Raw genomic sequence first — 20,442 nt, 5'->3', positions numbered from 1 at the left:
TTATAAATGCTGACTCTAAGGGGAAATGTTTTTGCAACCAAAGTTCCAGGGAGCCTATGGATTTCCCAGGTGGCTCAGTGATAAAGAAAGATTCTGCCTGCCAGCACAGGAGATGCAGGAAACACAAGTTCGATCCCTGGGTTAGGCAGATCCCCTGGAGAAGGAAATGACAATCCACTTCAGTATTCTTTTTTTTAATATAAATTTATTTATTTTAATTAGAGGTTAATTACTTTACAATATTGTATTGGTTTTGCCATACATCAACATGAATCCGCCACAGGTATACACGTGTTCCCCATCCTGAACGCCCCTCCCTCCTCCCTCCCTGTACCATCCCTCTGGGTCATCCCAGTGCACCAGCCCCAAGCATCCAGTATCATTTGCTTGGAAATCCCATGGACAAAGGGGCCTGGCAGGCTACAGTCTATGGGGCAGCACAGAGTCGGACATGACATGGTAAAATTAAGTAGGTGAAATTTATCTTCTGTTCTTCTGTTCCTCTGACATTTCTGTCTCTCTTTTCAACACCCATACATCCCACAAAGGCTTTAGTATTCATGCCCTAAAAGGTAGGAATAAGGAGGACAATTACCTCCTGCTACTTAGTAGCTATATAACCTTGGGTAAGTTATTTATCCTCCAGGCCTGAGATTCCTCATCTATAAAGTAGGAATTATCACAGTATATTACACATATAGTCACTATGGAGACTGAATAAACTATCGAATGTGAAGTATTTAGCATATGTGTATGTACACATTAAAGATTAATGAAAAGTTGGCTAGCTTTTTATTTTGCTAAGTAAAGACATTTAGGAAAAAGCAGAACCTCCATCTACTATCACAATCATTTCATAAAAGAAATGACATAGTACCATCCAAAAAGGAGAACATAGCCTCAGAATTTACAATTTTAATTTGAAAAGTTACTACATTGTCTTTGTTGCTCATGTTTCACCATAAATCAATGAAAACTTCACCTTGTGCCAATCTCAATCTACCGATCTGTATTTGGACACCGGTGTAGTGACTTTCCAGTTGTCTTATTCATCAAAATTTACCTACCATGGTCCCTTTTCCCTGAAGCCCAGTTCTCTTTTCTAACATTATAGCTCACTGGCCTATAGTGGATGCAGATGGATAAATGTATTCATCTTTTCAAGAACATGTGCATGTTCTAACCAATTGTGAAAGGAGTGGTAAGAATTTCGGACCAGTTGTCAGTTCTAGGGGAAAGCAGTGTGGATGTTGGTGCCCTTTTCAGCATCCTGAAAGTCCACTTGCTTTATACATGCTTACAGCTGGCCCTATGCTCAACCTTCCTTGTGTTGAGGAAATTTATACCTGCCACAGATAGTCTGGACCTTTGAGAGGTTTTCTCAGCAGCACCTGAAGACCACACTTAACTATCACTGTAAATGAAATAATGATCAATTTTCCTAATTATATTTCAATTTATGCCACTTCTGATCAAGCTAATCATCCTTAGTAGATCTTTGACTATCATGACCCTAATGGGAAAACTTATCTGGGGGTAGATTTCTTCCAAGGATTAACATAAATGAGGCCTGTCATGCCTTAGGGACTGGCCATCGGAGGTGGGAAATGATGGGTTTTTTTAGGGGCTAAGGCAGCAGCACTGAGGCAACAAGACTGGATTTCATTTCAGATGTCACAAGTGGAAACGATGGTATAGCCTACAGGGCACTATGATGACAAGTATGGATCTGGCATCAGAAAGCATTAATTCAGACCTAAAGTTAGACACCTATCAGCTATGGAAAGTAGTTAATCTTTCTATATTTCAGTTTCCTGAAAATGGGTTAAGAATAGTACCTACATCACAAGCCTATTGAGAAGATTAAACACGTTAACTCATGTGAAGCGTTTCAGCACAGCGTCTGCTGTGGTGAGCGCTGGTTAATGTCAGCTCTGTGTTGTTATGCACACTGTAACAGGATGTGCCCACTCAACTGCCAGCCTCATTAACCACTTGTACTAAGTATATTTGCTATTTTAGTCAGAGCCTACCCTGAAATCACAAAATATGCAAACTCAGGTCCAGATCTGAGCAAATGCAAGACATCTCTTGGAGTTCCCCTTTTAATCGGTTCCACAGAAATATCCCAGCCTTTGCTGAACTCTATTTTACTTCCTCAAATCACCTCTCACTTCTCTTTTGTTGCTAATGTCAGTCCTGTTTCACTCAGATTGTTTCTAAGAGAGGATTTTCTTTGTTGTTGTTTTCAGTTTGGTGTATTGTGATTGACAGCACCTTCTTCCCTCATGAGCAAATATTACTTGGGTTGCCTAGTGGGTGGAACATCTCAATCCACATTATTTCTCAAGAGTGATGCTCAACAAGTTTGTCTTCAGTGGTCAGATTTCATCATTGCAGCCAATTTTCAGTTATCCACATGAAAAGTTGGTCCAGATAACAGAAAATTACAGATCCTAAAATTATGATTAACCATCCAGTAGAGTTGAGCCAAACGTCAGTATGTACCCAGTGACAATACCAATCTCGTTAAAGGAGTATAGTCTCCCTATAATCTCCTTGAAAACCTATCCTTTGATATGGATACTTGACATATTCTCAATTTTATGTAAAGTGCTGAGAAATTAAAGCTTCAAGTCCTTGCTTCCAATGAGGTGGTGGCTCCTACATTCCTGTAAAATAGAAGTTCTAGAGCTAGCTCTGTCGTAGGTCTGGGCTCATCTCAGGTAATGTGTCAACCATGTGGCTAAGTCATGACTATGGCCTGGCCATTATGCACACAACTCATCTCCAACGCGTACACCCCAGGGAGTGATCAGTGTACATCTGGCCTGTTTTATCTTCCTAGAGCTAGCTTCAGTACATAAATAGAGGGGAAAGTGCAATCGGAAGCAACCCATTTCAACCGGGGAATGCAGCCCATTTCAACGGGGGAATGATGAAACTTTTAGACATGTCTTCTTCACATCATCTGCTCTACCTTTCACCATTGCTTTTATCCCCTGAGGTCATACAAGACAAATCCATTCCCCTTCTTTGAATATTTGGAGAAAGCTATTACTTCCTCCCTCTCATTGCCATTAAGAACAGCATGACCTTGGCAAAATTACTTCAACCCTCTGAGCTTTTTTAATTCTGGAAAGGAGGGAATTGGATGACGTGATCTTTAACAGATTATTTAATTTCAATATTATATAATTCTATGAAAAATCTCTTTTGATGCCAGAGTAGAATGGTTTATAAACTGCGTTGTTGTTGTTCTTTTGTCACTAAATCGTGTCCAACATATTTGCAACACCATGGACTGTAGCCCTCCAGGCTCCTCTGTTCATGGGATCTCCCAGAATATTGCAGTGGATTGCCATTTCCTCCTCCAGGGGATCTTCCCGACCCAGAGATCAAACCCACGTCTCTGTGTCCCCTTCACTGGCAGCCAGGCTCTTAACCACTAGTGCCACCTGAAAAGCCTCCTATTAACTATATACTATATCCTATAACATACAATGTGCTTCCCATACATAATTTCAAATTTCTCATAATAATCCTATGGGAAAATTATTATTTTTACTTATAAGTGAAGAAACAAAGGGTCAAAGAAATTAAATAAGCCATGTTCTGATTTTCTGATACTAGCCCTCTGCTCTTAGATAGGTTTTATCTCCATTTTATATTTTCTTGAGAAATTAACTTTAAAATCTCTGGGCTTGGTTGTCTTTCAAATGGGTCTGAAAACAAACTTGAACTGACCTTCAGTTTAGCAGACAATGTGTCATGTTCTATGGTCATTGCCATGAGATATAGTGAGGCTGCAGGGGTTCATTTTTGGAGAACCGAACCTAGGTTTACCAAGCAGGGTAAAGATTTGGAAGTTGATAAGAAATCAGCACCAGAATTCTCACCAGTACTTTTACTTTTTTATTTTTTTAATTTATTTTTAACCAGAGGATAATTGCTTTACAATGTGTATTACTTTCTGCTGTACAACAGCGTGAATCAGCCATGCGAATGTATGTGTCCCCTCCCTCTTGAACCTCTCTCCTCTCACCAGTACCTTAAAAAAATGGAAGATGGGCTTCTCTGCTGGCTCAGATAGTAAAGAATCTGCCTGCAATGAGGGAGATATGGGTGGGATCCCTGGGTCAGGAAGATCCCCTAAAGAGAGGAAGAGCCACCCACTCCGGTATTCTTGCCTAGAGAATTCCGTGGACAGAGAAGCCTGGATGGCTACAGTCCTTTGGGTCACAAAGAGTCAGACACAATTGAGTGAATAACATTTCCAAAGATGTTATCATACAAAGACAGTCATTCCTCCAGCATACAATCACAAGGGCCTGCTGTATATCAAACTCTGGATTAGTCACTTTTACTCAAAATCTTTCATTTATTTCTCATAAGAACTCTGTGAAGCACCAGTTAATGCATGTGTAATTATTCTCTTACACAGTGGGTAAATGACTTGTTCAATCAGTAAGTAGAAGGTCAAGATTATAACCAAGGCCTTTGGGTTCCACATTCCAGATCTTCCCACTCTGCCAGTATTTCCCAAAGTGTGTTTCAGTTCACATTCATTTCCCAAAATCCTTTTCCAAAAAAGAATGCCACAGTTCGATTCAGCACACAGTGGTATTCCTTAGAAGTTTATAGCACTTATCATATTCAAGTTTCCCAGAAATTTCTGGAAAGGAAACGTGTTTAACAATTTCCTTCCTAGATTTCCCTAAACTTATTTCCAAAGGCACTTTTTAATTCAATTAACACATGTTAATATCATGAGTTATTCAAATCCTGTATACCCCTTTGAGAGATACTGTACCATACCAACTTATGTTAGAAAGTACTTTCTATAGAAAAGAATTCTCATCATAAGCTATCCTTTTTCTTCATGTTAAAAATATATATTTTCCCATGAGTTAACCAATAGATCTCATGAGACTGTAAGCCAGATGGCTACAGCAATTTAACAAACTTCCTGGCTCTTTACCTAAGAGAATAGAATGTTGCTGTAGAATTATACAGACGAGACTACCAAATGGGAATACACAAAAAGCACATAAACAAGTATTCCATTTTCTTATGTTACATATTCTACATTCTGAAGGAGTTTATATATGCATGAAACATACCATTTACCCCTTTCCCAAATTATTGTTGCTTGACATACTTTGCATTTTTATTCCAATGAGAAATGAAGGAAAAGGAGTTGTTGGAATATTACAGAGAATTTTGTGATTGCTTGAATCCATTAATGATGCCTGGCATGTTTTAAAACTGGGATTGGAAATCATTGTCTCTAATAATTAAGTTGGGTTTGGTTATGAAATTAATTACAAAATTCAACTGTTTGGTCCATTGCTTATTTTTAAGATCTATTGCCAGTTTACATGGGTTCTGTGGTAGGTTTTAACATTTTTAAAAAGTAATTTTTTAGTTGGTAATCATGTGTCTACAGCAATCTTGGAAATTTCTCAGTGAAGGTCATTGTTTAGGAAGTGAAATAAAAGTGTCAGACGATGACACCCAGAAAGGCCAAACTGGGGATATGTATTTTATTGAAAGTAACTGGAAAAATAAAAGGGAAAAACGCTAAGCAATTCATTGCTAGAATGCACATAAGCATCTTTTGATGTTTGTCATTAGTGTATATAATCAAGTTACCTATTGCTGTGTTACGAAGAACACCAAAGCATAGTGGATTAAAACAACAAAATTTTTATTGTATCTCACAGTTTTGTGAGTCAGGAAATTGGCAGTGGTTTAACTGGGTGATTCTTCTGCTCAGCTTACTGGCAACTGAATTGTTCCTGAGAGTTCAAGGTGACTTTCCTACATTCCTGATAACTTGATGGCATGGCTAAGCCTTTGTCCCTCTTTATGTAGTCTTAGGACCTCTCTTTGTCCTAGGGTAGTTAGACTTCTACTCTCCAGAGGGTAACTGGACTTCTTACTTGGCCTTTAAGAGACAGAAAATAAAAACTATGGGCTCCTAGGGTCTGGGCCTGAAAACTGAGAAAGGGGCTTCCGTTCTTTCACACGTATTCTACTAGTCAGAGAGTCTGAGATAGCATAGTGCTCAGCTCTCAGGAAAGGTGCCAAAGGATTTGTAATCATCATTACCGATCTTGAACATAGGCTAAGACACTTTGTCAGAAGGGTTTTTGTCATGAAGGAAAGAATACAAACACTCCCCTGAACGTTTGAACTGTTAGCCCTTTGATACATAAGTCTTTTTATTCATAAAACCAACATGACTCTGTAAAAACATATATGATATGATACATCTATATAAAGTTGTTTTATTTAAGAATTGTATATTAGTTCTGACTTTAGATTTGAACATTTCTTCTGTCATTTCAGGCCTCTTGAAGCACTTTTAAGCTGTTGAGTCATTTGTTTGCTATTTGCTCTTACTAGCTATGATAGTTCAGATCTGAAAACTATCTCCAAATAAGCACCACCATTAGTGATAAGGTGCTACAAACCTGCCAGTATTCACACCTCAGTGATCAAGATGACAAAGGCTACTCTTCACTGGAGATGATGGAGCTGTGCCTTTTCACCCAAGTAGAGCTCTGTTTTGGCTTTTAAGTCTTTCTTCTTATCTATGAAGATTTATAAGCTCTGAATTTTGGGGTTGTCAAAAAGTTTGTTTGGGTTTTCCCATAGCATCTTATGAAAAAAAACAAAATGAATTTTTTTGCCAGTCCAATATTTCAGAAGAGTTGCAGTGTTAAGTTTGACTTGGGTGAGACAAAGGGCACCCTGTGCAACCCTTTCACCTCCACCCCTTTCTTTGTCTTGTCTCTTCTATGGTCCTTTCTTACAGTGTCAAGGGTTCACATGATCCTTCTCACTTAACAGATTTTTAATAAAAACCATATCTTAATGAAAAGAATGATTTCACTTCATAAACAATGATTTCATTTCAGAGAGATAATTATACAAACATTCCTCAGTGTATTTTTTCTTTATAATCAAACAGTAAGATGGAGCCAGTGTTGGGAGACTGCAGCTCTGCTGAGGGTAGAGCCTAAGCGTCCAATCCAGCCAGCTGCCTAACTTTGCAAATAAAGTTTTACTGGAACACAGCCACGTTCATCTGTTTACTTATTGTCTATTACTGTCTTCATATTATAAGGGCAGAGTTGAATAATTGTGCCAGAGACCATATGGCTGGCAAGGCCTGAAACATTTACGATCCGGTCCTTTATAGAAAACATTGTTGAGGCCTGGGCTAGTATAATTCCTTTGGAATTTTCTTAGGAAACTAATTTGATTTTGCTTCTTCTAAATATACTGATTTTGCTGTGGGTAATAAAAGATTGACCAAATCACAGCTTTTTATTCTCATGGATAAATAGACAAATATACTTTAATAAAACACTGAATTTTCAGGCATAAAAAGGCCCTCCATGGGACTGTGTTGCAACTCACTTCTGTTGCTGCTGATCTGACTTTTGTAATTTATTGAGTTACTTGAAACAAAGGCAGCCTCAGAGCTCAGGGCCATGAATATGCAGGAAAAAATGAGTCAGACAAGGGAATTATGGACATGGCGGCCCAAATTTTTGTCAATATAGTCCCTCTGTCCTGCTTTTGAAGACTTGGTTCTGACTCATATTATAATTGAACATAAGGGAAACTCCAGGGAAATCTCCGGACCATTTAGAAGGACAAGTATTTGTCCGTCTCCTGCATGTGTTAGATGATGCTCCGTGTACATATGAAGACAGATGGTTGATAATACACAGTGTTAGCTGGGGCATAAGCAAACTAGGCTTCTTATCACTATTTGTGAGAGTATAATTTATTTCAATGTTTCTAGAAGGCTAAATGTTTATCTTAGAATTCCAGTGCTAATATTTCCCTAATGAAATAATGAATGGAAAGTAGATGTACAAATTTATTTACAAAGATATTTATTGCAGCTGTATTTGTAATAACAAAATATTGGCAATGATTTATATATCAATCATAAGAGATTAAAAGTAGTAGAATAAAGGAAAACTATGTATAATATTGAGGAGGAGAAAACAAATGACAATACATACAATTTCAACCCAATTTTCTGTAAATACATACATAATTTATACATAGAAAAGTCCAAAAGACACACAATAAAAATGTAATAATGATTTTTATTATTGAACAATGCCTTTTTTATTTTTATTATGAACAATGATTTTTGTTATTATGAACAATAGCTTTGTGGATAATTTTATTTTGTACTTTGAATTTTTTCATATTTTACAAAATTTCCATAATAAGCATGTATTACTTCTCTGATTAAATAAAATAACAACAGATATTTATTTAAAAGGCTGTATTAGAGATTTTAAAATATCCTCAGCTAATCAACTGTTTATCTCACCTATGCAATTAAAAAGAAAACTAAAGAGGCTTTTATTGATTTTTATGGAATTTACTTTGTTGGCTGAATTCATGTATTTGTAATTATGTAGGCTGGACTGGAAGAAACACAAGCTGGAATCAAGATTGCCGGGAGAAATATCAATCACCTCAGATACGCAGATGACACCACCCTTATGGCAGAAAGTGAAGAGGATGAATTAAAAAGCCTCTTGATGAAAGTGAAAGAGGAAAGGGAAAAAGTTGGCTTAAAGCTCAACATTCAGAAAATGAAGATCATAGCATCCGGTCCCATCACTTCATGGGAAATAGATGGGGAAACAGTGGAAACAGTGTCAGACTTTATTTTGGGGGGCTCCAAAATCACTGCAGATGGTGACTGCAGCCATGAAATTAAAAGACGCTTACTCCTTGGAAGAAAAGTTATGACCAACCTAGACAGCCTATTCAAAAGCAGAGACATTACTTTGCCGGCTAAGGTCTGTCTAGTCAAGGCTATGGTTTTTCCTGTGGTCATGTATGGATGTGAGAGTTGGACTGTGAAGAAGGCTGCGCGCCAAAGAATTGATGCTTTTGAACTGTGGTGTTGGAGAAGACTCTTGAGAGTCCCTTGGACTGCAAGGAGATCCAACCAGTCCATTCTGAAGGAGATCAGCCCCCTGGGATTTCTTTGGAAGGAATGATGCTAAAGCTGAAACTCCAGTACTTTAGCCACCTCATGCGAAGAGTTGACTCATTGGAAAAGACTTTGATGCTGGGAGGGATTGTGGGCAGGAGGAGAAGGGGACGACCGAGGATGAGATGGCTGGATGGCATCACGGACTCGATGGACGCGAGTCTGAGTGAACTCTGGGAGTTGGTGATGGACAGGGAGGCCTGGCGTGCTGCGATTCATGGGGTCGCAAAGAGGTGGACACGACTGAACGACTGAACTGAACTGAGGCTTCCGCAGAGGCTCAGCGGTATAAAATCAGTCTACAATGCAGGAGGCCCAGGTTTGATTCCTGAGTGGGGACGATCCCCTGGAGAAGGGCGTGGCAACCCACTCGTTTTCTTGCCTGGAGAATCCCATGGGCAGAGAAGCCTGGTGGGCTACAGACCATGGGGGTCACAAAGAGTTGGACACTACTGAAGCAACTGAGCACCGCACAGGCTTAGCTATGGGTTTTAATTTCTCTGTGTCTCCTAAAAATTGGTACAAATTTTGAGATGGGGTGTATTCTATATCTCTTTTCTAAATGCACACTTTTTCTTTCCATTAAAACAGGAAATACTTTTCCAGAACTAAAAATTTAGCTACATTTCATTTCCTAATAAGAATTTATAGTTCAGTATTTATATTATTTAACTTCTCATGACGCTCTATTATATTCATGGAAAGCATGATTTTCAAAGATAAATATGGAGATTAAAGATCCAAGAACAGTCTTTTGAAATTTAATATGTTTTCTCTTGAATGTCATGCTTATAAAAGATGGTGCCACAGCAATTGTCAGCTGAAATCCAAGAGAGGGCTGAATTCTCTCCCCTGATGAATCAAGTCACTTACAGTAAAGGGTTTAGTCCTAAAGGCTCTTCTGCTACCTGGCTGTACATCTGGTGCTGCCAGAACTGAGAAGGCCAATAAATGCTCCCCTTTGGGGCCAGAAGCACCTGGCTGCACTTTGAGACTATAACCAAGATCAATTTATGTCTTGCAGGCCGCTAAGCATCCCAGGATATATTGGGCTTTTGGCCAGTGGTAGTTTGGAAACTTCAAGGTCTAAGTTGGTGCAAAAGTAATTGCAGTTCTGCATTGTTGAAGTTTACTGTTTGATATTGGAATTTGTTCTTAAATAAATGTGGTTATGTTATACATCATTATAATGCACATTTCTTGGTTCATGGTATTTTAAGTAATGACTTAAGTCATTAATAAGTAATGACTTATTACTTATTTATTGTATTTTATATTTATTTCAGACTAGGGAAATGATATTAGACAAAAGCAAATTCAAGCGGTTTTCTTATTCAAGTTTAAAATGGGTTGTAAAGCAGTGGAGACAACTCGCAACATCAACAACACACTTGGCCCAAGAATAGCTAACGGACATAGGTAGTTCAAGAAGTTTTGCAAAGGAGAGGAGGGCCTTGAAGATGAGGAGTGCAGCGGCTGGCCATTAGAAGTTGACAATGACCAAATGAGAGCCATCATCGAAGCTGATCCTCTTACAACTACATGCTGCTGCTGCTGCTGCTGCTGCTGCTAAGTCACTTCAGTCGTGTCCGACTCTCTGTGACCCCATAGACGGCAGCCCACCAGGCTCCCCCGTCCCTGGGATTCTCCAGGCAAGAATGCTGGAGTGGGTTGCCATTTCCTTTTCCAATGCATGAAGGTGAAAAGTGAAAGGGAAGTAGCTCAGTCGTTTTTGACTCTTCGAGACCCCAATGGACTGCAGCCTACCAGGCTCCTCCATCCATGGGATTTTCCAGGCAAGAGTACTGGAGTGGGTTGCCATTGCCTTCTCTGACAACTTCATGAGAGGTTGCCAAAAAACTTAATGTTGTCCATTTTATGGTTGTTTGGCATTTGAAGCAAATTGGAAAAAGCTCCATAAGTGGGTGCCTCATGAGCTGACCACAAATCAAAAAAAATCATTGTTTGGAACTGTCATCTTCTCTTATTTTATGCAAGAACAATGAACCATTTCTTGATCTGACTATGATGTGCAATAAAACATGATGTTATACAAGAACCAGTGATGACCAGCTCAGTGGTTCTACAGAGAAGAGGCTCCAAAGCACTTTCAAAGTCAAACTTGAACCAAAAAAGGTCATAGTCACTGGTGGTCTGCTGCTGGTCTGCTCCACTACAGCTTTCTGAATCCTGGTGAAACCATTACATCTGAGACGTATGCTCAGCAAATCGATGAGATGCACCCAAAACTGCAATGCTTGCAACTGGCATTAGTCAACAGAAAGGGCCCAATTATCCTCTGAGACAACACCCAACCATATGTCACACCACCAATGCTTCAAAAGTTGAACGAATTGGACTACGAAGTTTTGCCTCATCTGCCACATTCACCTGAAACCTCTTGCCAACAAACTACCACTGCTTCAAGCATCTCAACAACTTTTTGCAGGGAAAATGCTTCCACAATCAGCAGGAGGCAGAAAATACTTTCCAAGAGTTTGTCAAATCCTAAAGCATGGATTTTTACACTAAAGGATAAACCAACTTATTTCTTGTTGGCAAAAATGTGTTGATTGTAATGGTTTCTATTTTGATTAATAAAGATGTGTTTGAGCCTAGTTATAATGGCTTAAAATTTTTTAATGATTTAAAAAAAAAAGGTCTGAAACTACAAGTATTTTTTCAACCATCTAATATTAGTTCTCCTTTCAACCACCCCTGATCAGATTGTTTAGAATATAAACAAACATTTTCTATAAATCTAGTTACAGAATTGATTTGTTTCTAACAAAGGACTCACAGAAGCTGTGTGAAATCAGAATGTAAACAATCTTCTAGCATCTGTGAAAGAAAATAGAATGTTTTCAACAACAGGTGGTAAAGCAGATTGCTTTAGAGGAAGTATTAATATTCATTAGGAAAGTGATAATCTTAGCTTTGGGCAAAAGGTAACCAGGGACATTCTGCATCCATGCAAAATTTTCTATACTCCTAGTCCTGCTAGAAGTCCATACAAAACCTTTAGACTTTATAGTAGAACTTACCAAAAATTTGGAGCTATGTGGCTTGTTTTAATTGGAGCTATCTCTCTCTTTTCTTTTTTTGCATTTCCATTGAGAAAAACAAAGCTTTAGTTATATCAGATGTTGGTCTGTGCTAGAATAGATTTGAAATAAGTGTTGATAGATGAAATGTTTTAAAACTTACATTTTTTTAAAGGCCACATTTCAAAGCTTTTCACAAGTGTTGCAAATGACCTTATAGATTCTCCTGTATTTCATGACATTTTTATCTTCACTTATATTACATGCAGTAAGACTCTCACAGAGGAAACAAAATATTACTGTAAATGTTCAACGCAAAAGAGCAAGTATGTGCCATTTAATTTCAATATATACAGTTACTAATTCAGCATTCTTGCCACTTTATACATTTTAAACAAACCCATACTAATCTAGAAGCATTTGGTTTCTAGTACATGGAAATGGGAAGAAGGAAATTTCCTTGACAAGGATCTGTATCTTAATTGTTTCACATTAACATACTGTCAACACATTTGAGCTTTCTGTTGATTGTGGTTAACTCAAGAAATGAGATCTTTTGAGTATCAAATCTACTATTTCAAATCCTTAGTATAACACCTGCTTTGTCTTCCAGTAGATTCTTCAGTTGGAATTGTTAGATGATGATGATAGAAATGGTCCTCCCTGGATGGAATATCATGGATACTGTTTGTAGTATTACCTGATACCTGACTGCATCTAGTTTCTTATTAACATGACCTTCACTTTTTGATTAACTACAAACATTCTAAGATCATGAAAACCAGGTATTTTGTATATTCCAGGTTTCTTTTTTCCAAAAGATTCGAAATCCTTCCTTCTCTCTATCTCATTTTCACGTCTGACATGCCATCAAACTCTGACCTACTAGAAAATATTATATGTTGGAAAAAAACACAGGCTTTGAGGTTAGACACCTGAAATTTCAATTCACTTTTAATCTATCTGTGTTGTGGTCTGAATGTGTGTGTCTCCCCCAACTGCATATATTGAAATCCTCACCACCAAGGTGATGGTGTTAAGAGATGGCATCTTTGGGAGTTGATTAGGTCCCTGAGAGTGGTGTGTCTGTTAGTCACTCAGTTGTGACCAACTCTTTGTGAACCCATGGACTGTAGCCCTCCAGGCTCTTTCGTTCATGGGATTTTCCAGGCAAGAATACTGGAGTGAGTTGCCATTTCCTTCTCCAGGAGATCTTCCCAACTCAGGGATCAAACCTGGGTCTACCACCTTGCAGGCAAACTCTTTACCGCCTGAGCCACCAGGGAAGCTACTAGAGTGGAACCCTCATGAATGGTATCAGTAAGTTTATCCCATCTGAGAGACCACAGAGAGATCTCTGCAAGCTTCTACGTTGTGAGTTTACAGCAGAATAGACATCAAAGGAACTGGGCTCTCACCAAGCCTCCAGAACCATGAGAAAAAGATGCTTGTTAATCAGCTAGTTGGTTTATGTCATTGTGTTATACAATCTGAATGAACTAGTACAGTCTGTTTGTCAAGTTTTCAGCATTTTCAGAGATTTTGACTACACGTGAAAGAATAGTTAGCTTCTGCTGCTGCTAAGTTGCTTCAGTCGTGTCCGACCCTGTGCGACCCCATAGACGGCAGCCCACCAGGCTCCCCCCGTCCCTGGGATTCTCCAGGCAAGAACACTGGAGTGGGTCGCCATTTCCTTCTCCAATGCATGAAAGTGAAAAGTGAAAGTGAAGCCACTCAGTCGTCTCCGACTCTTAGAGACCTCATGGACTGCGGGCTACCAGGCTCCTCCCATGGGATTTTCCAGGCAAGAGTACTGGAGTGGGTTGCCATTGCCTTCTCCAATAGTTAGCTGCTGCTGCTGCTAAGTCGCTTCAGTCGTGTCCGACTCTGTGCGGCCCCATAGACGGCAGCCCACTAAGCTCCTCTGTCTCTAGTTAGGGCAATTAGAAGAAATACTTTCGCTGATTGCTGCCCTGGGACTCAGGCAGGTCAGAAACCTCTGATTACAAATATTCTCAGGTTGAAATTTGTTCTTCTTGATAAGAAAACACCTTGAAACTTAGGAAGAGTTAAATTTAAGTTTAGAAAAGTTTAAAAGAATCCAAATCATGCCATGAATATTTTTTTATTAAGATGGAATCTGTACATATCTAGCATTCTTTTTCTCCATAAACAGCTTCTAAATATCATGTCTATCTGTTAACAACGTCACATAATTAATACTTCTCCAGGAAAATTTTCCTAATTAGTTGAATTAGTTAGAATACACTGTACAGAGTCTTTTCCTTTCCTATCTAAATTAAAACATATTTTCACCAAGATTTATTTGTTCATCCATTTATGTATGCAACAGATATTTATCAAGTCCCTTAAAGGTATCAGATGTTCTAAGGGACTGGCTGGGAACACAGGAGCAAATAAACTAGATGAGGTGGCTGCTCTTGCGGAGTTTACATTCTAGTGGCATTAGAAAACAGATAAGAACATTTCACAGAGTGATGATAAGTGCTCTAAAGAAAATAAAACGTTAATTGGATAGAGAGTGATTAGGGGAAGTTTAACTTAACTGAACTTACACAGGCAAATGGAGGACAGCCTAATCTTATTGCAGAGTCCTCTGGCTACAAAGAGAGAGAAGCAATGTTTCCACATAGTTCCTGAATGTATTTTTTATCAACTTAAAGAAGACTCTAAGATATTTTAAACTTATATTTAAATTTATATTTAGGGGCTTCTCTGGTGGCTACTTTGCTGACTAAGGTCCGTCTAGTCAAGGCTATGGTTTTTCTTGTGGTCATGTATGGATGTGAGAGTTGGACTGTGAAGAAGGCTGAGTGCCAAAGAATTGATGCTTTTGAACTGTGGTATTGGAAAAGACTCTTGAGAGTCCCTTGGACTGCAAGGAGATCCAAGCAGTCCGTCCTGAAGGAGGTCAGCCCTGGGATTTCTTTGGAAGGAATGATGCTGAAGCTGAAGCTCCAGTACTTTGGCCACCTCATGCGAAGAGTTGACTCATTGGAAAAGACTCTGATGCTGGGAGGGGTTGTGGGCAGGAGGAGAAGGGGACGACTGAGGATGAGGTGGCTGGATGGCATCACTGACTCGATGGATGTGAGTCTGAGTGAACTCCGGGAGCTGGTGATGGACAGGGAGGCCTGGCGTGCTGCGATTCATGGGGTTGCAAAGGATCGGACATGACTGAGCGACTGAACTGAACTGGTGGCTCAGCGGTAAAGAATCTGCCTGCCAGTGCAGGAGGCATGGGTTTGATCCCTGATCAGGGAAGATCCCACGTGCCATGGAGCAACTAAGCTGTGTGCCTTGACTATTGATGAGCCTGTGCTTTAGAGCCCATGTGCCGCAACTACTGAAGCCTGCGTGCTCTAGAGTCCATGCCCCACAACAAGAGAAGCCACCACAATGAGAAGCCAGCGCAGGGCAACTAGAGAGGAGAACCCCTTGCCGCAACAAGAGAAAGGCCCAAGCGGCAACAAAGACCCAGCAGAGCCAATAAATACATGATAATTTAAATGTGTTAATAAATAAATTTATATTTAGACATGCAAATAATTCAAAATATATGTTCCCTTGGTTGTTTTATGCTAAATTTGACTGTGAAATACTCTACTCTTGGTCTACAGTCTCTAACTAGAAGGATCACTTGAACTTTCTCTCCCTTAAATTTTAATTCATTTGATTAGTTCACAATTTTTATAGGTGTCCTTTAGGTGTTTTGGGGAAGTCACCTTAAAACTGACTTGTGTTAACAACAGTGATGGCAAAGACAATAAATCATCAGCCAAGCGTCAGTTCATCTCTTCTGTATTATCATTTTTTTAAAGTCCTATACTTTCAATTGCTGAAAAACCATCTTCTTGAAGAGAAACAAAATCATAACTTTTTGTCAACTGTGAGATCATTTGGAAATGATTCTCTCCTGCTTCTGCTCCATAAAACTTTCAGGAACTAACAGATGTGCCTGTGTTGTGGCTACAAAAAAACTATTCTGTGTTCCTCTGAAGAACAGGAAAAGGATATAGAACAGCAAACAAGTGTGATGAATGGACGGGCAACTTTTTTTTCCCAAGGACAATAAAATATTCACACACCGGATGACAAGTTCACTTTTTCTTTCCCTCTTTCCAATCAAACAGTTCTGTCATTTGGGAATCATATTCTTGAGTGATCTCAGAGGCACATATTATTATATAAAAGATACTTTTAAAAGCCCTAACAACTCACTTGCTGTACTGGATGAGTTAAAATCAGTTTTGACTCTCTTCCAAGCCTTGGGAAGAAGTTATATTAGTTCTCCCTCACTCTGCTAGAAAGTCTGTGAGCTGAGTGATAGCACCAGTTTGTGCATCGACGTGATGTTTAAATGGAACAAAACAGAGAGATGCAAAGAATCTAAGTCTGTGATGACATCATTGGACCACTGAATCAGCCCAATTTGGATCCTGCCCTACTTCTGGATTCTGTTATATAAGAAAAAAAAATGTTGAATCTGTATTCTAGAACAAATATTGGATAGAGAGAACTAAGGCCAAAATTCAAGAAGGCTGAAGAAACTTTGAGGTGATGAATATCTCACTAAAGTGAGTTTAAGGCATCGAATCTTTTAAAATTACATTCAGATGAAGATTAAAGATGCTTTTGGCTACAATAACAGAAATCACTGCTGGAAATGGCTTCACTTATAACATTTATTTTCTCATATAACAAAGAGTTCAGAGGTGGGGCAGGATCCAAGTTTAGCTGATTCAGTAGCCCGATGATGTCTCTGAATCACTTGGTTTTGCTCTCTTCAGGAGTGGCTTTATCCCTTTGTTTTTCTCTTTCCCGGGAGATGGCTGTGTGTGGTTATTGAGCTACAAACGTTCTTCTACATGTCCAGAAGAGAAACCCTATCTGCTAACCAATCAGATTTTGGGTTAGGTATTCCCCCCAAAACCAATTGCAGTTGCCTGGGAAACACCATACATAGATTGCTGTAAACTTTAGACTAATCGTGATAAGGAGGCGGGGATGGAAGCACGTTTCTTTAAAGCACATATGGCATGGGAAAGAAGTTATTTAAGGAGTAAATGGGAAATAGGTGTTGGGTAGGGCAACCATTATTATTCTCTGCCTCAAGATACTAAGATAGTTTAGGAGGGAAATTACAAGACAACAACTTTTGAAACAATCCAAAAAACAAGAAGTATTCAAAACTAGAATGAAATTTGGCCACAAACAACAGACCAATGACCTTGACATCAATCCCAGTTCAGAATCAAAAACTGGTCCTGAGAAGCTGCAGACAGCTGCCCAGACTACACACTTCTCACTCCATCAGCTATGTAAATCCCATGAGTTCCCCACCTCTGCCCGAGACTTCTCATTTCAGTCACCCCAGGCCCTTTGTCAAAAAACAAGCTCTTCTGTCTCGCTATTATACCCAGTCTCCTACATCCTTTTTTCTTTTCATCCTTTAATTATAACACAATCCTCCCACATCCCTAGTCTCTTCCCCAAATGCTTTATTTTCCCTTCTTTGCAATCTGAGGTCTTTCTTCACTCTGTGTGTGTGTGAACATGTGTGAGTGTGTGTGAGAGTGTGTGTGTTTCTATGTGTCTGTGCACATGGGTGTGAAGGTTTTAAAAGTGATATGAGTACCACCCCTTCTGCATACCCTACCTTCTACCCCTCCCTACTCTGAGTGGCCCCTTAATTTGGCCATGCCTACAGCTTTACTGGGCTTCCCTGGTAGCTCACTCGGTAAAGAATCTGCCTGCAGTGCAGGAGACCTGGGTTTGATCCCTGGGTTGGGAAGATCCCCTGGAGAAGGAAATGGCAACCCACTTCAGTATCATTGCCTGGAAAATCTCATGGACAGAGGAGCCTGGTGAGCTGCAGTCCATGGGGTCACAAAGAGCCGGGCATGACTGAGCGACTAACACTTACTTACTTACTTATTTACTTACAGCTTTACCAACTTGAGTCAACCTGAACTTTTTCTCACTATCAAGTTGAAGGAAGTGAACAGTAAGGGAAAAATAGGTGTCTTTGGAGATGTAGACCTAGGGAAGGCTTCACAGAAGAGATGACACTTAAACTGAGCATGTATAAGCTAAAAGAGAAAACCGCTCATGTTGAAGAAATCTATTAATATGGTTACATCACTAGGAAAGGGATGAGAGGCGAAGCAGGACAAAAAGATAGGGGTCATCTCTGGTGGTTTAAATCCAGGCCTCTCTAGTAATTCAGATTCAATTTTTCTGGGATGGAGCCTGGGCTTAGCTGTGTTTAAAAGGTCCACAGGTGGTTCCAACATACAACTGGCTTGGGAACCATTTCTCTAAAGAGATATTGAAGTGTTTTAAGTGGGTTAATAACAGAGATCTGGGTGGGACAGCCTGAAGAGAAGCTGTTTAAAATGGGAAGGGAACCTCGAAAGCGCTCTGTGAGTTGGAAGGCAGTAGTGTCAGTCATGTCTGACTCTTTGTGACCGCGTGAACTGCAGCACGCCAGGCCTCCCTGTCCATCACCAACTCCCGGAGTCCACCCAAACCCATGTTCATTGAGTCGGTGATGCCACCCAACCATCTCATCCTCTGTCATTTCCTTCTCCTCCTGCCCTCAATCTTTCCCAGCAGCAGGGTCTTTTCCAATGAGTCAGCTCTTCACATCAAGTGGCCAAAATACTGGAGTTTCAGCTTCAACATCAGTCCTTCCAATGAACTGATTTCCTTTAGGATGAACTGGTTATCTCCTTGCAGTCCAAGGGACTCTCAAGTGTCTTCTCCAACACCACAGTTCAAAAGCATCAATTTTTCAGTGCTCAGCTTTCTTTATAGTCCAACTCTCACATCCATACATGACTACTGGAAAAACCATAGCCTTGCCTAGATGGACCTTTGTTGGCAAAGTAATATCTCTGCTTTTTCATATGCTGTCTAGGTTGGTCATAACTTTTCTTCCAAGGAGTAAGCGTCTTTTCATTTCATGGCTGCAGTCACCATCTGAAGTGATTTTGGAGCCCCGAAAAAATAAAGTCTGACATTGTTTCCACTGTTTCTTCATCTATTTGCCATTAAATGATGGGACCGGATGCCATGATCTTCGTTTTCTGAATGTTGAGCTTTAAGCCAACTTTTTCACTCTCCTCTTTCACTTTCATCAAGAGGCTCTTTAGTTCCTCTTCACTTTCTGCCATAAGGGTGGTATCATCTACGTATCTGAGGTGATTGATATTTCTCCCGGCAATCTTGTTTCCAGCTTGTGCTTCTTCCAGCTCAGCGTTTCTCATGATGTACTCTGCATAGAAGTTAAATAAGTAGGGTGACAATATACGGCCTTGACGTACTCCTTTTCCTATTTGGAACCAGTCTGTTGTTCCATGTCCAGTTCTAACTGTTGCTTCCTGACCTGCATACAGATTTCTCAAGAGGCAGGTCAGGTGGTCTGGTATTTCCATCTCTTTCAGAATTTTCCACAGTTTATTGTGGTCCACACAGTCAAAGGATTTGGCATAGTCAATAAAGCAGAAATAGATGTTTTTCTGGAACACTGACGGGTCTAGAAGCCAAGAACAGGGGATGGCCATCAATGTCAACATTCTGGAGGGCAGTACTGGGCCTGAAAAGGGACTATTGGATTTTTCTTATTAGCGGTATTTACAAGAGTAACTTCAAATTACTCAGATCAGAGTCACCAGGTTCGAGTGGCGATAGACTACAAGGATAGATATTTGGTTGTGAAGAGATGATCACTGTAGTAGAAATAGAGGTGTTTATAATTTAGTGTGAAGTGACTGAAATATATATAACACAGGAATGAACCTGTGTTACCAACAGCATGGATGAAAGTGATTATGTGTTACATATTAGTTAGCCCAGTATGAGCGGATCCTATGATATGAGCATCAATATCATGCATATGGTATGAGTAACCACCACTCTTCCCACTGTGCTGAGTGTGCCACCCATGAACAAGTAGGTTGTGACCCTTTTCTGTTCAGCACTGGTTGGCTCACACCCAGAGAGCTGTATTCCACTGCGGGTGTCATCACTTAACATCTTTTGGGGGGTTTATCAACAAACCGGGGGCCATGTAGAGGAAACTGGCCAATATATGGTTGCTGTTGTTTAGGCACTAAGGTGTACCTGACCCTTTTGCAACCCCATGGACTGTAGCTTGCCAGGCTCCTCTGTCCATGGGATTTCCCAGGCAAGAATAACTGGAATGGGTTGCCATTTCCTTCTCCAGGAGATCTTCCCAACCCAGGGATCAAACCCACCACTGCATTGGCAGGTGGGTTCCTTACCACTGAGCTGCCAATACATTAAAGGGAATCAGAACCATGTCATGTG

This window comes from Budorcas taxicolor, chromosome 6 (assembly GCF_023091745.1).
Source record: "Budorcas taxicolor isolate Tak-1 chromosome 6, Takin1.1, whole genome shotgun sequence".
NCBI lineage: Eukaryota > Metazoa > Chordata > Mammalia > Artiodactyla > Bovidae > Budorcas > Budorcas taxicolor.
This window is presented reverse-complemented; position numbering follows the sequence as displayed.